The sequence below is a fragment of the Rhincodon typus genome, chromosome 34, assembly GCF_021869965.1.
Source record: "Rhincodon typus isolate 14 chromosome 34, sRhiTyp1.1, whole genome shotgun sequence".
NCBI lineage: Eukaryota > Metazoa > Chordata > Chondrichthyes > Orectolobiformes > Rhincodontidae > Rhincodon > Rhincodon typus.
In genome coordinates, this window is record NC_063365.1 from 18,182,101 (window position 1) to 18,202,032 (window position 19,932).

At 42.3% G+C, this 19,932-nt stretch overlaps 1 protein-coding gene across 1 annotated transcript in view; it reads left to right on the forward strand.

Moving 5' to 3' along the window:
• The first annotated feature begins 79 nt into the window (after nt 1-79).
• ndst2a (N-deacetylase/N-sulfotransferase (heparan glucosaminyl) 2a) overlaps nt 80-19,932 on the forward strand; it is a 450,479-nt gene continuing 430,626 nt past the window's right edge. The window contains exon 1 of the mRNA XM_048616195.1: nt 80-700. The gene's annotated coding sequence lies outside the window, so the exon portion shown is untranslated. The remainder of the gene's footprint in view (nt 701-19,932) is intronic.

Here is a 19,932-nt window from a genome sequence, read left to right on the forward strand (position 1 = left end):
GACCCAGTGCTGTTTCAAACCGGGAGAGACAGAGCGAGGGAAACAGGCCAATGATAGGAGTAAATTACTATAAGATGCTAGAACCTGAAAACAAAATAAAATGCTGGAGGTCGCATCCATGGATACTGCCTAACCCAGTACAGCATTTTTTTTTTGTTTTCGAGAAATCAAACCAGAAAAGACAGACCGAGCACGTAGCCAGCCCTCCTGAGCTCTGACTGTATCAGCTCCTGCAGCATTCTGATACATATCCGTGAGCTTTCAGTCCGGACCCGATCACCAGCAGCTGGAGAAGGGGGGGGTGAAGAGGGAAGAGACCAAACAATCTGCAAATACCACTACCTCACACACAACTCTCGTATGACCAGATCCTGCAGTCAAAACTTTCAGCAATCCACTTCTTTTGTCTTCAGGTTCCCCTGCCTCCACTGGGTGAAAAATCCACCCTCACACAGCAAACCCCCGTTGCATCCTCCCTGCCTTGTGTTTCGGAATGGTTGGCTCCACGTCTGGGTCCAATGTAACAATGCTCCGGCCATGGCGTCTTTCTGAGCCCGGCTTAGGGAGGAGGCGGTGTTTTGCTGGCTTTTAATGCAACAGAGATCAGAACCGGGCACGGCGCAGAAACAGTAGCTTCGGTGGTCTGAACAAACCCCTTCCCTACCTTCAACTGCTGCTGAACGAGAGCTACAAGGCGAGGGTAGGTACGCTGAAACGCCGGCGAAAGAGAAAAGTTAATGAGCTAAAATGCTCATGTTGAACGGGCTTCTCTCCCTTTCTCTCGCACTGGGTTACAGTATCAGCCAGGCCCGGGTTACATTGTAGCATCGACGGATATTGTATCCACTCAAGATTGACTTCAACTCGAGTTTACAAAACAATCTTGAGTCGGTGCTTCTCAAGTTTTTTTTTTAAAAAGTAGAATTTGGGTCTGCAGCTGAGCTCAGCACATATTGGGGAAGGGGATTTTTTTTTAGAAAATAATGTCTAACTTTTTGAATCATCTCCGGCTGCTGTGTAAAGTATCTTATGTTGGGCAGGCTAGCGGCATTTTGTCGCTTGCAGGTTTCAAAGAGGGTTGCTGTCCTCTTACGTTCAGGGTGTAATTGACACAATGAGAGCCTTGTAAGTTTCTCCCTGGCTTCTCTGGTCCTTCGCAATAAACAAGTCGCAATTTTACCTGAAATGTATCGTCGCCCCCCCAATCAGCATCAATAACAAAGCTGTTTTGCGGGGAACCGCGTGTGTATGTTGTGCCTTAGGGGAGTGGGTTGTGGAGAATGGTGATGGGGAACACCTCTCCCACTCTCTCAGCCTTTAACAGCTTCCCCCCCCCACACACCATTTCAACCCCTCCCCCCTGCTGAAGGGGCATTGGAAATTGAGGGGGTGGTATTTATAACTGACCCACAGGATCAGCATCTTGATATCAAGGCAGCTGTAAATTTGAACGACTTCGTCAAAAAGAGAGATCGCCAATTGCAACTGTCCGGCACCTCTTGTGTCTCCTTGGAGTACCTTCCCTTGTTTTTTTTTTGCGCGGAATAAGTTGATCGCAGGACTTGAGAAGATACGAACTAGGGGCTTTCCGTTCATGTTTGAAGGCAGAACCCGTGAGCATTCACGCTGTATTTTAAAGCTTTTTTTTTAAAAGAATGTGCATTAATAGATGTCTGAGCTGTAGAGATTGCTGATGCGATTTTAATGGTGATTGTGGTTATGTCTAGTAACAGGGTTACATTGCAGTGGTCAGATTACATAAAATAAGTAACTGTAGTACAAAGGCGAAAAGGAACTTGGTAATCTGTTCGGGACACAACTTCTTTAGTCCACTGCAAGTGGCACAAAAAACTGTCTTATAATTTCCAACTGAAATCTTAAAGTATTAGATGCATACAAAAAGCATCTTGCGTTTTCCCGAGGCTTCCTGAAGTGAGGGAGTAGAAACCTTTTTTTAAAACAAAGCAAGATTTTTGTATTTAAATGGCGCCTTTCACAACTTCGGGATGTTCCAAAATGTTTCACGATCAACTACTTTTTAAACTGGAGTCACTGTTGTAAACTTGGTAGCCAGTCTGTGCACAGCAAGCTCCCGCAGCAATGTTATAAAGTCCAACAGTGATGTTGGTTCAGGATTAATTCAGGCCATGATCCAAGCAAAAACTGAAAGATATTGGCATGAGAATTAATTTGCAATTAAAGCATGCAATGTTGGCTGACAAATTGTTTGATTTATTGATGTCACATGCTCCGAGATACAGTGAAAAGTTTTGTTTTGCATGCAGTACAGGCAGATCATACAATACAAAGTGCATAGGGGGTAATGGAACAGAGTGAGGAACACAATGTTATGGCTGCAGAGAAGGTGCATAAAGAGCAAGATCAATATTTACATTTAAAATTTGAGAGGTCTATTGAGAAGTCTGATAATAGGGAAAAGGCAGTTCTTGAATCTGTTGGTGCGTTTTAAAGCATTTGTACCTTCTGCCTGATGGAAGAGGTTGGAAGAGATTATAACCAGGATGGGAGGGGTCTTTGATTATGTTAGCTGCCCTCCAGAAATTTAGATGAAGTGAATGGTTGGAAGGTTGGTTTGCATGGTGGACTGGGCTGTGTTCACAACTCTGTAGTTTCTTGCATTCCTGAACAGAGAAGTGAAAAGTATTGTCTTGTGTGCTAACCAGAGGAAATTTTACCTTGTATAAATACATCAGGGTAATAGAACAGAATGCAGAATATAGCGTTACAGAGAAAGTGCTGAGAAAGATCAACTCTAACATATGACATCCTTCTGTGCTTGCGGTTTGTGTACGCAATTAAAACTGAAGACGTGCAAATGCTGGAGGTCTGAAATCAAAGCAGAAACCGCTGGAAAAACTCAGCGGGTCTGGCAGAATCTGTGGAGAGTGAAAAACAAATTTTGTTTTGTTTCAGAAGAAGAATCGATTGAACTCGGCGTGAATTCTGTTCCTCTCTCTGCAGATGCTGCCAGATCTCCTGAGTTTCTCCAGCAACTTCTGTTTCTGTTTGTTTCAAATATTGAAGCAAATGGGACGTGCGAATTTATATTCTGAAAGAAAACAGATATGTACACAAAGAAAAAACTGTGGGAGAGCTAGCAGGTCTGGTAGCATCTATACAGAGAGAACATACTTAACAGAAATTCTGAAGAAGGGTCACTGAACGTGAAACATTAATTCTGTTTCTCTCTCCAAAGATGCTGCCAGACCTGCTGAGTTTCTCCAGCAATTTCTGTTTTTATTTGTTTCAGAATTTCAGCATCTGAAGTTCTTTGTTTAGTTTATTGCTTCACTATTTGTTTTTATGTAAAGCTTCTGAAAATTGGGGGTGACATTTGAGGGTACCATGTCAATATAATATTCTCCAGGATGTTTCTTGTGGAATTGATTCTATCTGTTGGTAAAGTTGATAGATTGAAGACGCGGTTAATTAATTGACTGTGTAGGTCTATTAACTGTAGTAACTTGCGTGCAATAGTACCCACTGCACCTGCAGCTGGTGTGTCAGGCTGTATCCACTAAATATTTAGCTGCAGCATCCTACTTGATGTACAGATTGCCCTATCTCACTGAGGCTGAGTGGGTACACAATGCTTATTATAGCATACAGAAGGAGGCCTTTCCATGCATTATGTTGGCGCTGTCTCTTTGCTGCCCACTTTATGTGATTTTCCTGATCCACCTACTCTCCCAACCCAACACTACTGTTGTTTACCTGCAGCCCAGCACAATACTCATTTTTCAAGTACAAGGGCAGAAGTTGCTGAGAATACTCAGCAGGTCAGGCAATATCTGTGGCAAAAGAAAGAGAGTTAATGCCTAGTGGTATTATCGCTGGACTGTTAATCCAGAGACCTGGATAACATTCTGGGGATGTGGGTTTGAATCCCACCATGGCAGATGGTGGAATTTGAATTCAATAAATAAATATCTGGAATTAAGAATCTAATGACGATTATGAATCCATTGTTGATTGTCGGAAAAACCCATCTGGTTCACGAATGTCCTTCAGGGAAGGAAGCTGCTATCCTTACCCAGTTTGGCCTACATGTGACTCCTGACCCACAGCAATGTGGTTGACTCTTAACTGCCCTCTGGGTAATTAGGGCTGGGCAAAAAATGCTGCCTAGCCAGCAACGCCCTCATCCTGTGAATGAATAAAGAAGAAAAAAACATTTGTTCTATAAAGATTAGTGTCATTCATTGAGACAGGACTCCAGAAATATTCAGCAACAATCAGACTAAGGACAGTTTTTCTGCTGACTGCTCCACCCCTTGTGGGCTTGCACTTTCCTCTTCAGTTGCTCATAAGTCTTCCATTTTTAACTTCAGTAAGCAATACAACCAGGGAAAAGAGCATAAGGAACTGGTTTCCCGTTATCTCCTTGTGTGCTTAATGGCAACACAAGTTCTTTTCCCATAGGATCCTCTGCCTGTGAGCAGCCATTATCTCTTGACATTTTAACTCTTCACCATCAGCACTGAGAATTGGCTTGGTTCACCATTAACCATGGTGACCCTTGCCTGGACCTGGAGAAGCTTGAGGACATAAATCTAAAGTGGTGAATTCAATGCAGTGCTCAAGGACCATTGCATTGCTAAACATATTGTCTTTTAGACATCTACCTATAAAGGTAGTGTGAAAGACTGTGTAGCTTTGTCTTGAAGAGAGCAAGGAAGAGCAAGCAACATTGTTACCTGAACCAATGGATCCAAATGTGGTGAATTGGTCATTTGCAGCCACCATGCTACAGTATGCGTGTGTTGTTTTGTTAACAATAGTGAACACACTTCAAAGTAGTTTATTGCTTGTGGAGGGCATTGGGATGTTCTGAAAGGCAGAATGTAAATATGAGTTTACCTGTACAAAACAGCAATAGTGCAGGACTACACAAATTGGAATCACAACGGATCAAATCTATGCCTGAACTTTGGTCATCTAGGTTGTAATAGTAAATGTGTCTACATGGGATGGTGCAAAAGTTGTGCTTTGAAGACATTGAGTTCATAACTGAACTTTTATGATAATCCATGTACATGGGTTGGAGTAAGCCATTTGGTGTTCTGAACCTGCTCCTCCGCTCAGCAAAATTGTTGTATATTCCTGCTCTATTCCTTCGCTCCTTTTAATATCCAAAACTCTATGACCCCTATCTTGACTATCTTCAAGGATTGAGTGTCACAACCTTCCAAGGTTGAGAATGGTTTCTGCATCAAATAACATTTATGGAAGGGGCTTCGACATGTTCTATTATAAGATTCTTAAACAAACTGTTTTGAATATGGAATGAATGCAGATAATGTCAGAAACACAGCAATATCTTGCAACATCTTGGGAGAGACAAACATTTCATTGTGATGACCTTTTACTTGGCACTCATTCAACGTGGAGTGCTATGTTTCTAAATTTTATTATATATATGTGAGATGGAAAAAGTAGAAGTTTTGTAGTTGGCCACCTACTCCAATTAAGATGTGGGACATGAAGTAATTATTGTATGACAGTTCATGTTGAATGGTGCAGTTTGCTGTGCTAATCACTGCTTGCACTTCTGTTTGTTAATGTGCATGTATGTAAAATGGAAAGACTGGGAAAGTGTTTTTCACTGACAACTCTTGTGCTTTTTGTGTATTTTAAAAAGTCCCTTGCTTATTAAAATAGATGTTTAGAATGCTAATTTATAAAGCGATTTTAACACAAGCAAGGCATTTTGTAAACTAAATTGACCTGTGAAAATCAGCTGTTATTTTGTTTATGTAGTTTTCTAAATTGGCCCTATATTAAAAGGGGAATAAACACAGGAGTTTTACGTAAGTTCTGGCAATGCCAGTATTCAGATAAATGGCTGTGGGTAATGGCTGCAGCATTTGATGACTCGGGAAAACTATGTTTTTATTCGTGTTAAAAGGTGCAGTAAGTAAATCTTTAAACAAAAACAGAAATTGCTGGAGAAACTCAGCAGTTCTGGCAGTATCTATGGAGAGAAAGCAGAGATGACATTTCGAATCCAGTGACCTTTCTTCAGAACTGCTGTAAATCTTCCTTGGCAAGGGCTTGTGACAAGTGCATTGCTGAGGGGGCAAATTAATTCTAACTTGCTTTTTGTTCTGAAAAGAAGAATTTCATTGTACAAAGCTACTTATACGCAGTGACGGAATGGAATAAATTGAAATTCTGAGCATTTTTCTTGCATTCTAAATCTTTTGAAACTCCTAAAAAGTTGCACATCACAAATTTCTCACTATTCTTGGTGTGTAAATAAGATTATAGGTCCCCTCGTGGTAGATTTGGAAAAGTAGCTACTGATTCCTATTATGAACGTGTCTTGGCAATAACTTCAAGGGGCAGTAATTAATTGAGGCCTTTCAACTGGCATCCTGACTTACAAGCACAGTTGAATTTAGGGCTTGACCAACATTTGAAACCTGAGATTAGATTATAGCAGCAAAATCACTTCCTGGTATCTTTTATTGTCTACAAATATATATGGTTTTAATTTTATTATTCCATGCAGATGTTAGTTGCTATCTTTAGTAATTTGTTCATGTATATTGTTAATGGTAGCACTGAGCTTGAAGTTTGCTGTCAATCACAGATCTTGCGTTGATTATGCATACATCATCGCTACCATGCTTTCTCTCTTCATTTCGCTCAGATCTCTCTCTCCCTCTCTGTCAGCCACAATGGGTCTGATCTTAACTCTTCAAGTGAATAGGTCTGACAGCATAGAACGTCTACAGATCATAGCATCTCTACATTGAGGTAGCAGGCCATTCGGCCGATCGAGTCCTCACCAAGTCTTCGAAGAGCACCTCACCCAGATCTAATGTAACCCTGTAACCCTGCATTTCCCATAGCTAATCCACCTAAACTGCACTTCCCTGGACACAATGGGCAATTTAGCATGACCATTCCACCTAACCTGCACATCTTTGGACTACTGGAAGAGAGCACCCAGAGGAAACCCACGCTGACATGGGGTGAATGTGCAAACACCACACGGATGGTTGCCCGAGGCTGGAGTTGAACCTGGGTCCCTGGCGCTGTGAGGCAGCAGTGCTAACCACTGAGTCACCGTGCCGCCCTGGGGTTTTGAGACAGTTAAAATCGCATGCATCAACAGATCTGTACATAACCCAGAATACATTTTTATTTTCCATTCTAGCTCTGTGCTGTGGAAACTTATGGTTCTGCAGACGCAGCATATCTGCCCTCTTGAAACATAGAGTTTGTTCACAATAACATTTAGAATTTCTGTAACATTTTGTTTAGTTTTCCCTAACAGTAACTGTTGTGTTAACAGTGATATGCTGTTAACGTTTGTAGATGGGTGTATATCCAGAATGAGGGCAGAAAATACAGTGCAACATATAAATATTCAGGTCATTTTTGTGGCACTTGATAAGTTTATGACTGAGAGCTTTTGGAGAAAAGAAAATGAGGGCTTGACTGTTACTTGTGAATAGTTTTTTTTGACCTGATCCCATTTGATTGGATTCTGAGAGTGCTTTGTATTTAACCTTACAGAAGGATGACATTGAGATATAATGCCCAACCTTGCTTCTCACCTAAAGCTTGGTGACTCTCAGATTAAACTCACCATCAGTCGTCTCTCTCTCTGAGAGATCAGCCCATGGCCCTCTATGACTAAGGCAACTTCATCTTTTAGTGCCCTTGAAAAGAGTGATAATTTGGAAACCCACTATTTATCTGTTTTGTGTGTGTGTGTGAGTGAGAGAGTGTGAGGTTAAATTTGCTGAGTCATGTGTTCTTTCTCACGCGTGTTATGTATGTATACATAAGTTTACATTTAATATTCATAAGACCAGCAAAGAAAGAAGGAATCTATAAATCAAATGCAAGAAAGCCAAGAAGCTAAACCTTTGGTATTAATGACCGGAGCTGTGCTCGTGGTAAACCTGTGGCGTATCTGGATCACTGAGCATGTGCAGAAAGGATGCAGATAGAGTGCTGAGTGTTTCTCATTGGGGTAAACACAGGTTTGTTGGATTAGCAGTGTACTCCACAGTAAGCAGGATGCTGGAGCTTATTGCTAACAGTGCATCTGTGTAAACCATTGGAGATACACTCCTTTATGGTAAATGGGAGCTGCAGTTTGCTTTAACAGTGAGATAATAAAGAATCGTTGATTTTTTTTTTCCAATTTTCTCTTCAATTCAATTCCTCCTTTCCCTTCTAGAGCCACTCTGCCTGCAGTTACAAGCCTAACTTGTGACATTTCACAGATACTAGCATTTCCTTTTGCAGGAGAGAATGCCTGAATGCCTAATAAACTTGCCAGGGCCATTAATGAATTACCAGGTAAATAGAAACTGTCCAATTCCAGACTTGTTTTAACGCATGGGTGAAATGATTAAATTAGCACAATAATATTGGAAGGTTACAAGGCATTATATAATTAAATATGTTTTGACCTCATCATTCCCATTATTCGTCTTCGTTTATTAACCTTTTCAAAATTAATAATTTTAAAATTCAGGCCTATACTGTAATTTTCATGGGCACATTTTGGAATCTTCCGTTCATGACTTTTGTTTTGAATTTATGTGTGTGTCTCTCTCTCTCTCTCTCTGTCTGTCTGTCTGTCTCTCTCCCCCACCCCTTCCCATTAATTCTTTTTACCTCTTTCTATATGCTACTTTCTATTTTGCTCTTTTTTTCTCAATTCACTCTTGCTTTTCACCTTTTGTTCCATTAGCCATTCCTTGAAAAAGAGTGAAACCCAGCAAGTTTCTTCCAAGATCAAGTACTTTTTTTCCCTCTTCTAGAATCCTAGAACCACACACTGCAGAAGGCGGCCATTCAGCCCATTTGTTCTTGTGCTGGCTTTTTGAAAGAACCTATTCAATTAGTCCCACTCTCCCGTTCTTCCCTGAAATTCTCTCCTTTTCTAATAGATATCCAATTCCCTTTAGAAAGCTAGTATCTAATTTGCTTCGAATAGCCTTTCAGGCAATGCATTCCAGACCAAAACTACTTGCTTTTATCAACAAGTGGCTTAAATACTGACCCTCCTGCCAGTGGAAACAGTTTGTCTTTGTTCTTTAATGCCTGTTCTGACACGTTATTGATAAATAGAATCTATGATTGTATAGTTTTACAAAATAGCTTTTATTCTGCTAATTCAGAGAAATGTTTTATTAATTTTCATTTTGCTCACTGGTCCTAGATGTCCAATGATGTTACCTATTTTGCAGTACTTGTTGACACTTCATCTCCTGCACTGCTCATTAATTAAACGTGGTTAGCTTATGTTAGTACTGTTGGCTTGCGCTCTTGTAGCACAGTGGTGAAGTCCCTAGCTCTGAGCCAGCAGGCCTGAGTTCAAGCCCACCCGGATGTGTGTCATAACACATTTGAACAGATTGATTAAAATAAGTACTGTTGTGTGGTTGCTTTCAAAATATATTTGAGAAATGCTGTCATTAAAACCTCCCTTGATCTAGTTTTCTTTTAAAAATTCCCACTTTGTGGCTGACATTTTAGAAACAAAACAAAGCTCTCTGCCCCCAACTCTGCATTTACCTATCACTTTATGTGTTCCCACCACTCCCCTGGTGTTTGTTCAGTTGCACGTCTTTTTGATGGCTTGGTTTGTGTAAGAGCCTTGTAATAATTCAATGTGTTGGTTGGTGGTTAGTGTAGCGAGTGGCTGATCTGCAAAAGAGAAACCAACCACACGGGTTCCCAGGTTCAATTCAGCAGCTCCTGCATGAGAGATGTGACCTCCTGGGTCAATATAAAGGGTATAAATGCTTTGGTTTTGAAGTGACGCGTTGGTACTTAGGTGGTCTCATCTGGAAGAGAAATAATGACACAATATTGGAGCTTATTGCTGCTCTGTTTAGAAGTGCTTTTGAGTACATCACTTGCAGTGATTGCAGTGTTTTGGCAGGGTAGTTATCTAGTACACAACAAGATCCCACAAGCAGCAATTAGGTAAACAACTTTTTCTTTGTTTTTATTTGTCTGGAAAGCAGTATTTGTTCCATAGTAAGCACTGAAGGTCTGTTGTTCAGTTTGGGGCAGCAAGTGGGTGATTGGATACGTCTTAATGTCTAAAATGTTACTTTTTTTGTTCGGTACAAGGTCTATCCAAAGCAGCCTCCTGATCAAGGTATCAGAAAGAATTTTGACCAAGTGGCTGTAAGTGATTGGCATTGAGTCTGTGACTGTCTCCTCAGCCTGTAGTAGCCAAGGCTTGGGATCAATAGGACATGAGCTCAGATGTTGAGGAGGCAACACACACTTCTCAGGCATTTGGCGGTATCATTTACTCTCCCAATTCAGGGAGTGATGCAGACTGACTTAAAATTTGGAGATTGGAGGAGACATTTAAACTTGTTAGCATTGTGTGCACAGGGGACTATATTTTCAGTCCTTTTGTCCTGAATGATATCAGTTGCATTATTCTGGGGAATCCCTTAATTTGTGCATTGTGCCGATGTTCAGCATAAGAAATTAGAGCAGAAGTAGGCTGTACAAACCTGCCCCCATCCAGCCTGCTTTGCCAGACATGGCTAAATTTTGACACTCAAAGCAGAAATTGCTGGATAAACTCAGTGTTCTGAAGAAGGGTCACTGGACCTGAAACGTTAACTCTGCTTTCTCTCCCATAGATACTGCCAGACCTGCTGAGTTTTTCCAGCAATTTCTGTTTTTGTTTCTGACTTCTAGCATCTGCAGTTCTTTGGGGTTTTTGTTTTTGTTTACTGAATTTTGACATTTTGCTTCATTTCACTGTCCTACTCCCATAATTCCTTGATTGCTCAAGTGCCTAAAACTCCATTGATCTTGTGCCTGATTAATTCAGTCCAAAGATTGATCATTTTCAGAGCTTTGTTCTGCAGCATGCCAAAGATTTGCAACCTCCCTAACTGAAGGAATTTTTCATTTCAATCCTCAATAGGCAAGGCTTTATGCTGATTCTGTGACCCCTTGTTCTAGAACCTGCACCTGAATGAAACAACTGATTAGCACCTGCTAAGAATTTGATTCCGTGAGATCCCCTCCCCATCCCTCTAAACTCCAGGGAATACAGACTCGTTGACAGGTTCACCATTTTTAAAAATTCATTCACAAGATGAGGGTGCCACTGCCTCAGCCAGTATTTATTGCCCATCCCTAATTGCCCAGTTAAGTGTCAACCACATTGATGTGGGTCTGGAGTCATATGTAGGCCAGACCAGGTAAAGATGGCAATTTCCTTTCCTAAAGGATATGAGTGAACAAGACCAGTTTTTCCAACAGTTGGCAATGTATTCATGAGACACTTAATTCCATATTTTTATTGCCTTGGAAGGTTTTGAACCTGGGTTCCCAGAACACTACTTGGGTGTCTGGATTAACAATCCAGCTATAATACCATTAGTCTGTCCTCTCCCCTTATGGTGCTGAAAAATGCCATTTGTCCGATTGTGTGCACTAGTTGTCTAAGCATTTTGACTTGGTGCCAATATCCTACCTTTTACCCATATCCCTGCAGATTGGGTGATTATTTAAATACAAGCAATTGAATTTTTGAATGCCTGAATTGAATCTGCCTCCTCTTGCCTTGCAGGCAGTGCACTCCAAACCTGCTCTACGTGCTATGTGAGAAAATGTTCTCTTACCTCACATTTGCCTCTTTTGCAAAACATTTTAAAACTCTGCCGTCTGGTTCTCGTTCCTTTTATAAGCGGTAAGAGTTTCTCCCTCTCGACCCTGTCCAGATGCCTCCTCGTCTTGAAAACATCTACTGAATTTTACCCTTGGCCCTCTCCTCTCCAAGGTAAACAATCCCAATTTCTCCAGTCGTTCCTCAGAAATGAAGTGCTTCCTCACTAGAACCATTGTCATAAATCTCTTCTGTATTTACCTTGTTCCCAAAATGAGATGCTCAGAACGGCACACAGTACTCCAGTTGAGGTCTTACCAGTTTCCTGTGTAAGTTCAGCTTAACAGCTCACTCTTGCTGGAGTATAGGAACAGGAGTAGGCCATTCAGCCCCTTGAGACTGTTATACCATTCAGTGTGATCATGGCTGATCTGTGGCCTTGCTCCATATACCTACCTTTGGCCCATATACCTTTGATTAACCAAAAATGAACGATCCCAGATTTAAAATTAACAGCTGATCCAGCTTCCACTGCCGTTTGTGGAAAAGAGTTCCAAACCTCTATCGCCGTTTGTGTGTAGAAGTTCTTCCTAACGTCTGTCCTGAACTCTCTGACCCTAATTCCCAGACTATGACCCTTGGTTCTAGAATCTCCAACCAGTGGAAATAGTTTATCTTTCTCTACCCTGTCTTTTCCTGTAGAGATCTTGAAGACTTTGATCAAGTCACCCTTTAACATCTAAATTCTAGAGAAAACAGGTCTAAAAATTATGTGATCTCTACTCATAACTTGCCCCTGAAGTCCCGGTATCAATATTGTAAACCTACATGTACTCCCTCCAAGGCCAAAATATCCTTCCTAAGGTGTGGTGCCCCAGATCTGCTCTTTTGTATTCTATACCCCTACTATGAAGCCTAGAAAACGACTGCTTTTTAAAAACTGCTCTATTTACCTGTCTTATCATCTTTAATGATTTGTCTCCATTCCTGCTCACTCTTAATAGTAGTACCCTGTGCCTCCATGTTTCTTGTTCTAAAGTACACCACCTCACACTTCTCTGCATTGAACCTCATCTGCTACATCTATTCCATTGACTTGTCTGTCTTTTTGAAATCCTACACTGATTTCTTGTCATAGTTGACAACGTTCCAAAATTTTGTATCTTCCACCAACTTTGAAATTGTCCCCTGAACACCAAGATCTAAATCACTGATCTATATCAGGGATGGCAAAAATCCCAGTACTGCCCCCTGGGGGTCTCTAATACAAACAACACTCATTCTATGTAGTTAAGATTGCAAAGTGGGTCACAGTGATTTGATGGGTCTACCAGTGATCGACAAGGTCTTGGATTTCTAAGGTTTTGCTGATTTAGTTCATCTTTGATGGGGATGAATGCTAGCATTTAATTTGGCTTCCGCTTTCAAAAAATTTCTATTGCCCATGTGAAGGAGGCATAAATAGAATGAGATTAAGCCGTCCAGAGTTGAACAACAGCCTTCCTTAAACACGTAGCGTGTAATCTTTGACCAGCGGCTCAGTCACCTCGATGAGATGTCTGAGTAGCTCCAGGAGTTGGACTTTTCAGCAGAGTAAGGGAGAAAAGTAGCAGGAGCAGACAGCTGGATAATGAAGAGCCCCTCTGCACAGGAAATATAGCATATTGTCCCTCACAGTCTGAGAACATCAGCAAATGCTTTTTGTTAACTTTGCGTAATTATGTAGGTGTTTGCATGTGTGCATTTTTTTTCTGTTGTGAGATTTTTTTTGTTGGTTTTTCTTTAAGCATGCAGCTTCACGAGAGTGAGTGGGATATTTGGTTCGAGTTCTGACTTACTGTCTCCACCTCCAGGCTTCAACTTTGCTGGAACAAAAACAGAAGTTGCTGGAAAAGCTCAGCAGGTCTGGCAGCATCTGTGAAGAAAAAACTCAGAGTTAACGTTTTGGGTCCGGTGACCCTCCCTCAGAACTGCAGAGCATCAGTGTTCGTGGAGTGGGGGCAGGGGAGGGAGGTGTTTAGTGGGTGGGTCGGGTCCTTTCTTAAAACAACAAAATATGCATGTAAGATAACAAGGTGTAGAGCTGGATGAACACAGCAGGCCAAGCAGCATCAGAGGAGCAGGAAAGCTGACGTTTCGGGTCTCGACCCTTCTTCAGAAATGGGGGAGGGGAAGGGGATTCTGAAATAAATAGGGAGAGAGGGGGAGGCGGATGGAAAATGGATAAAGGAGAAGATAGGTGGAGAGGAGACAGACAGGTCAAAGAGGCTGGGGTGGAGCCAGTAAAGGTGAGTATAGGTGGGAGTTAGGGGGGGATAGGTCAGTCCAGGGAGGACGGTCAGGTCAAGGGGGCGGGATGAGGCTGGTAGGTAGGAGATGGGGGTGGGGCTTGAGGTGGGAGGAGGGGATAGGTGGGAGGAAGGACAGGTTAGGGAGGCGGGGATGAGCTGGGCTGGTTTTGGGATGCGGTAGGGGGAGGGGAGATTTTGAAGCTTGTGAAGTCCACATTGATACCATTGGGCTGCAGGGTTCCCAAGCGGAATATGAGTTGCTGTTCCTGCAACCTTCGGGTAGCATCGTTGTGGCACTGCAGAAGGCCCAGGATGGACATGTCGTCTGCGGAATGGGAGGGGGAGTTGAAATGGTTTGCGACTGGGAGGTGCAGTTGTTTAGTGCGAACCGAGTGTAGGTGTTCCACAAAGCGGTCCCCAAGCCTCCGCTTGGTTTCCCCGCTGTGGAGGAGGCCTCATCGGGAACAGCGGATACAGTATACCACATTAGCAGATGTGCAGGTGAACATCTGTTTAATGTGGAAGGTCTTCTTGGGGTCTGGGATGGGGGTGAGGGGGGAGGTGTAGGGGCAGGTGTAGCACTTCCTGCGGTTGCAGGGAAAAGTGCCGGGGGTGGTGGGGCTGGTGGGGAGTGTGGAGTGGACAAGGGAGTCACGGAGAGAGTGGTCCCTCTGGAAAGCAGATAAGGGTGGGGAGGGAAAAATGTCTTTGGTAGTGGGGTCAGATTGCAGATGGTGGAAGTGTCGGAAGATGATGCGTTGGATCCGGAGGTTGGTGGGGTGGTACGTGAGGATGAGGGGGATTCTGTTTTGGTTGTTATTGCGGAGGGGGTGTGAGGAATGAGTTGCGTGAAATGTGGGAGACGCGGTCGAGGGTGTTTTCGACTTCTGTGAGGGGGATGTTGCGGTCCTTGAAAAACGAGGACATCTGGGATGTCCGGGAGTGGAATTCCTGATCCCGGGAGCAGATGCGGTGGAGGCGAAGGAATTGGGAATAGGGTATGACATTTTTGCAGGAAGGTGGGTGGGAGGAGGTGTATTCTAGGTAGCTGTGGGAGTCGGTAGGCTTGAAATGGATATTGGTTTCCAGGTGATTGCTGGAGGTGGAAACAGAGAGGTCCAGGAAAGAGAGAGAGGTATCAGAGATGGTCCAGGTGAACTTAAGGTTGGGGTGGAAGGTGTTAGTGAAGTGAATGAACTATTCGAGCTCCTCGTGGGAGCACGAGGCGGCGCCGATACGGTCATCGATGTAACGGAGGAAGAGGTGGGAGATAGGGCCAGTGTAGCTTCAGAAGAGGGATTGTTCCATGTATCCTACAAAGAGGCAGGCATAGCTTGGGCCCACGCGGGTACCCATGGCCACCCCCTTTGTCTGTAGGAAGTGGGAGGAATTGAAGGAGAAGTTGTTAAGGGTGAGGACGAGTTCGGCTAAGCAGATGAGGGTGTCAGTGGAGGGGGACTGGTCGGGCCTACGGGACTGGAAGAAGCGGAGGGCCTTTAGGTCATCTGCATGGGGAATGCAAGTGTATAGGGACTGGATGCCCATGGTAAAGATGAGGTGTTGGGGACCAGGGAATCGGACATTTTGGAGGAGGTGGAGGGTGTGGGTGGTGTCACGGACGTAGGTGGGGAGTTCCTGGACCAAGGGGGAGAAAATGGAGTCGAGATAAGTGGAGATAAGTTTGGTGGGGCAGGAGCAGGCGGAGACAATGGGTCGACCAGGGCAGTCAGGTTTGTGGATCTTGGGAAGGAGTGTGCATGTATATGGCACACTTAACATGGTAAATGTCCGAAGGTACATATTTGAACATGATCAGACATAATTTGATGTTGAGTAACTTTAGGAGATACTATAGATATTAGGCTAGGGAACCAAAATAATGACCAAACAGGTAGATTTTAGGGAGTGTTTTAAAGGTGGAGAAATTTAGGGAGAGAATCCCAGTCCTAAAGGCTGTGAAACATGTACCTGACTATACAAACTCAAGCTGGCGAAAATTTACTGTACTAAAACTGACGCCTGTTCCTTCAGTGAATTCCTAATGCCATAGAAACTATTTATTGGGCTTTTACACGGAACCAGTTGGGAATTCATTTGATTTGCCATCATTTGCAAAAGGGACTATGTCTACATAAGTACCTTGTGAAGTGATGCAAGTGCTCTGTACAATAATGGACGTTGTATTTTTATGTTTGGGGGTGGGTTTGTGTCTGTAAGTAAGGCGGTCTTCTGAGGAAGAATGTGCCATTATTGCTTGCTTTTCTAAATGTTATCAATATGTTCCAAGGACCTTTTTTGTTTAACTTGAACTTTGGTTTCACTCATCACCTTTTTATCTGAAGTGTTACTTTGGTGTAAAACATTGAAAACATCCATTTTGCAGTTCCTATTTACTGAGAAGGATAAGAGCAGCAAAGTTACAGGTCTTATGCTTTGTATCTTGGAATTGTGTCAAGTTGAGACTAGTTTCTGTGCTTGAATAGGATTTATTCATTGCTTTAAAATGTCTACTTCATGTTTCATCTTTGGCTTCCAGCTCTTTTTACAGCTTTGTTTACTTTTCTGTAACGCAGGCTTATCTAACAGTGCATGGTTAGCACCAATAGTAAATAGACTCCCATTATCAAATACAGTACAGTTGAATACTGTTATGGAGCCACTATTACTTCCAAGACCTTTAATATCTCAAAGTACATATATCATCACCATCTCTTTGTTATCCTGGAATTCCCCATCTGAAGGCATTGTGTAGTGTAGTGAATACCAGGGTTGTAGCACCAGGATTACTGCATTTTAACAGCAAGTCCACCAGTCATCCCTTGAGTACGAATGCTGCATAAGGACCTTAGGACCCTAAAGCAACCTGGTGATGATAGCACAAAGCCGCTCTTCAATGGGCATAAATAGCACTGTGTGGGCGGAGTTCAGAAAGAAGACAGAAATGCAGAGAACTAGGCAGAAGTCCAGCCACATGAATGTTGGACACATGAAAGCAGAGAAACATGCTAAGTAGACTGACCAGCGATAGGCAGTAGAATTTTTGGAATAGTAGTGTGATAATTTCATAGTAACTTTTGAGCCTGGTATATCTCTGAATACCATCTATTGTAGTATTTTGTCTTAGTATGTAATAAACAGTGCCATAAAGAATCCCAAGACTAAAGACAGTTCTTGAGCTTGACTTCTCCTTGACCAGTCTGTCTTGAATCCAAACTCTTTGTTTGGTAAAGGTAAAGTTGCCATAGTCCCAGAGTACCGTAGGGCTGCTCTTCATTAGAGAGAGAGAGAGAGAGAGAGAGAGAGAGAGAGAAATGACTGGGTGATGACTGCACCCTGAGGGTCACCACCAGTCATCTCTCTGTAAAAGGAACCACACAACAAACAATATAATGGAGAGCAATGAAAACAGCCGATCATGAAATACAAGGATGACCCAATCAGAAATAGGATGCTTTAATCAAACACAGAGCTCAGATATGGGAGAGGCAATTGAATTGCTTTTATAACAAATATGTTCATTTTCTTATTCTTCAGTAAAGACACAATAGTCTTACCAGACCATAGGGCTGCTCTCTCGTCATCTGGTGATGCTTTAACCTGAGGGTCATAATGCCTCAGATGAGAGGAGAGTTCATGAAGGTAACTTCATGGTATCCTCAGTTGATGCGAGAAATGAAACCATTCTGCCGGCATCACACTGCATCGCACACCAACCTTCCAGCCAACTGTGCTAACTGAACCCTGTATTCTTCAATGCAGCAGAAAAATCCGAGTTACAACAAACACACAACAACATAGTATATATCATTTACAGAAAATTCGAACATACTCCTAACATTGCCAAGCTTCTCGTCTTGGTCTCTTGAGGCCAGGCTTTACATTTGTGTCAGTGCTTGCTTAGTAAACAGTACATTGGGATGTATGTGATTTAACTCATCCCTTTGTCCCTGCACTGCTTTCTCACAGTCATATCCAGCGATGGTTTGCTTCCTGCTCTAGTCGTTTTTGTTTTTGATTGCTCGGGCGCGTTGGCCTCCTTGCTCAAGTGGAGGGTCTGTGCCAAAGATTACCAGCTGGGCCAATTGCCCTTTCTGTTCTTATAATTGAAAGCTCCCTGTGTACTTCTGAAACAGCATGTTCTCAGACTTTAAATGCGGAATGGCATCCAACATCGAAGGGCTTTTCCCAAATTTACTGCTTTGGTTAACAAGGTCCCAGACTGATTACTGAACTTGGAACTTTGAAATTATGAATGTAAGAATTTTGAGCATGATTAGCCCCTTGGCCCTGCTCTGCTATTCGATAAGGCGATGACCAACCTTCTTCCTCCACATACATACCTATCCAAGGTAACCTTTCACCCCTTGCTTATTTAGAATCTACAGTACCTACTCTGCCTTAAAAATATTCAAAGACTCTGCTTCCTGTTCCCTCTTAAGGAAGAGGGATTCAAAGTTTTGGGACACTCTGTGAGGGGGAGAAAAAATGTGCTTCATATCTGTATGAGAAGAGTGACTCATTTTTAAACAATGGACCCAAGTTCTAGTTTATCTTACAAGAAGAACCATTATCTCCATGTGTATCCTGCCAAGGGAATCTTTTCTATTTTAATCAAAGTTGACTCTTACTTTTCTAAATTCCAGCAGCTACAAGCCTAGCCTGCCCAGCTATTTCTTATAAGACAAACATGCCCACTCTGCATGTCAGTAAACCTTGTCTGAACTGCTTCTCATGCATCACTATACATTGCACACTCCATGTAGTCTCAACAACGCCCTGTAGAGTTGAAGTATTAACCTCCTACTTTTGTTTAACTCCTGTAACAATAAAGAATAACATTTTGATAACTTTTCTAATTACTTGCTGTATTTACTGAAGTGCATGCTTACATTTTGTGATTCATGCTGTAGGATCTCCAGATCCCTCTCCGTCTCTGAGTTCTGCAATCTTTCACCATTCAGATAATATGCTTTTTTATATTCTTTCTACCAACATGTAGAATTTCACTTTTTCCCATGTTCTACTCCATTTGTCAGATCTGTGGCCACTCACCTTTAACCTTCTGTAGCCTCCTTATGTTCTATTTGCAGCTTACTTTCCTACCTACCTTTGTGTCTCCAGTGAATTTAGAAAGCGTACCTTCTGTCCCTCCATCCAAGTCATAAACTGTAAAATGTCAAGGCCCAATACCGATCCTTGTGGCACACCACTTGTTACATTTTACCAAACAGAAAATTGCCCATTTATGCTTCAGTCTGTTTCCTGCTTCAGCCAATCTTCAATCTGTGCCTTTATGTAACCTGCTACATCATAAGCTGTTATCTTCAGCAAAGACTTTGTGGCACCTTACCAAATGACTTCTGAAAATTGGCATATAAATTTGGAGTTTGCAATTGTAGTTTCTGACTATGTCTAGGGTAATCTGTCTTTGCTTCCCTTTGCATTAGAGCATGCTTTGTAGAGTTCTGATTTCAATTATACTGAACTGAAAGAAAATTGTGTGTAATCACTGGCAGCACGGAACTTGAATATTACTTGAGGGGAGAAAAAGATGCATTTTGTTGAAGTTTTTTGTCCTGCACTGGTCAGGACTGTTCACAAAAATGCCAATTTAAGGGGGGAAAGCAACTTCAATTCTGCATGGGAGGAGGATGCTGATTGGTAGCAATAATTGGAACTGGGAATGAACCAGAACATTTGAAATAAAAATAACACTTTTTTTGATTTGTGCAAGTTTAGTTGTATCACTTCACTGGGGTTTTGAAGCGAATTGAGTGAAAAATTCTCAAACTAACTAAATCTACTTCTGGAAAAGGACTTATAATTAGTATGAGATAGCTGTTCAAGCAGCAATGTTAAAAGGTTAGGCTTGATTTCCTACTTGGTTTATCAATGTGAAAAGTTACAGCAGCATCACTTAATCTCCCATAACAAGGTGTAGAGCAGGATGAGCACAGCAGGCCAGGCAGCATCAGAGGAACAGGAAAGCTGACGTTTCGGGCC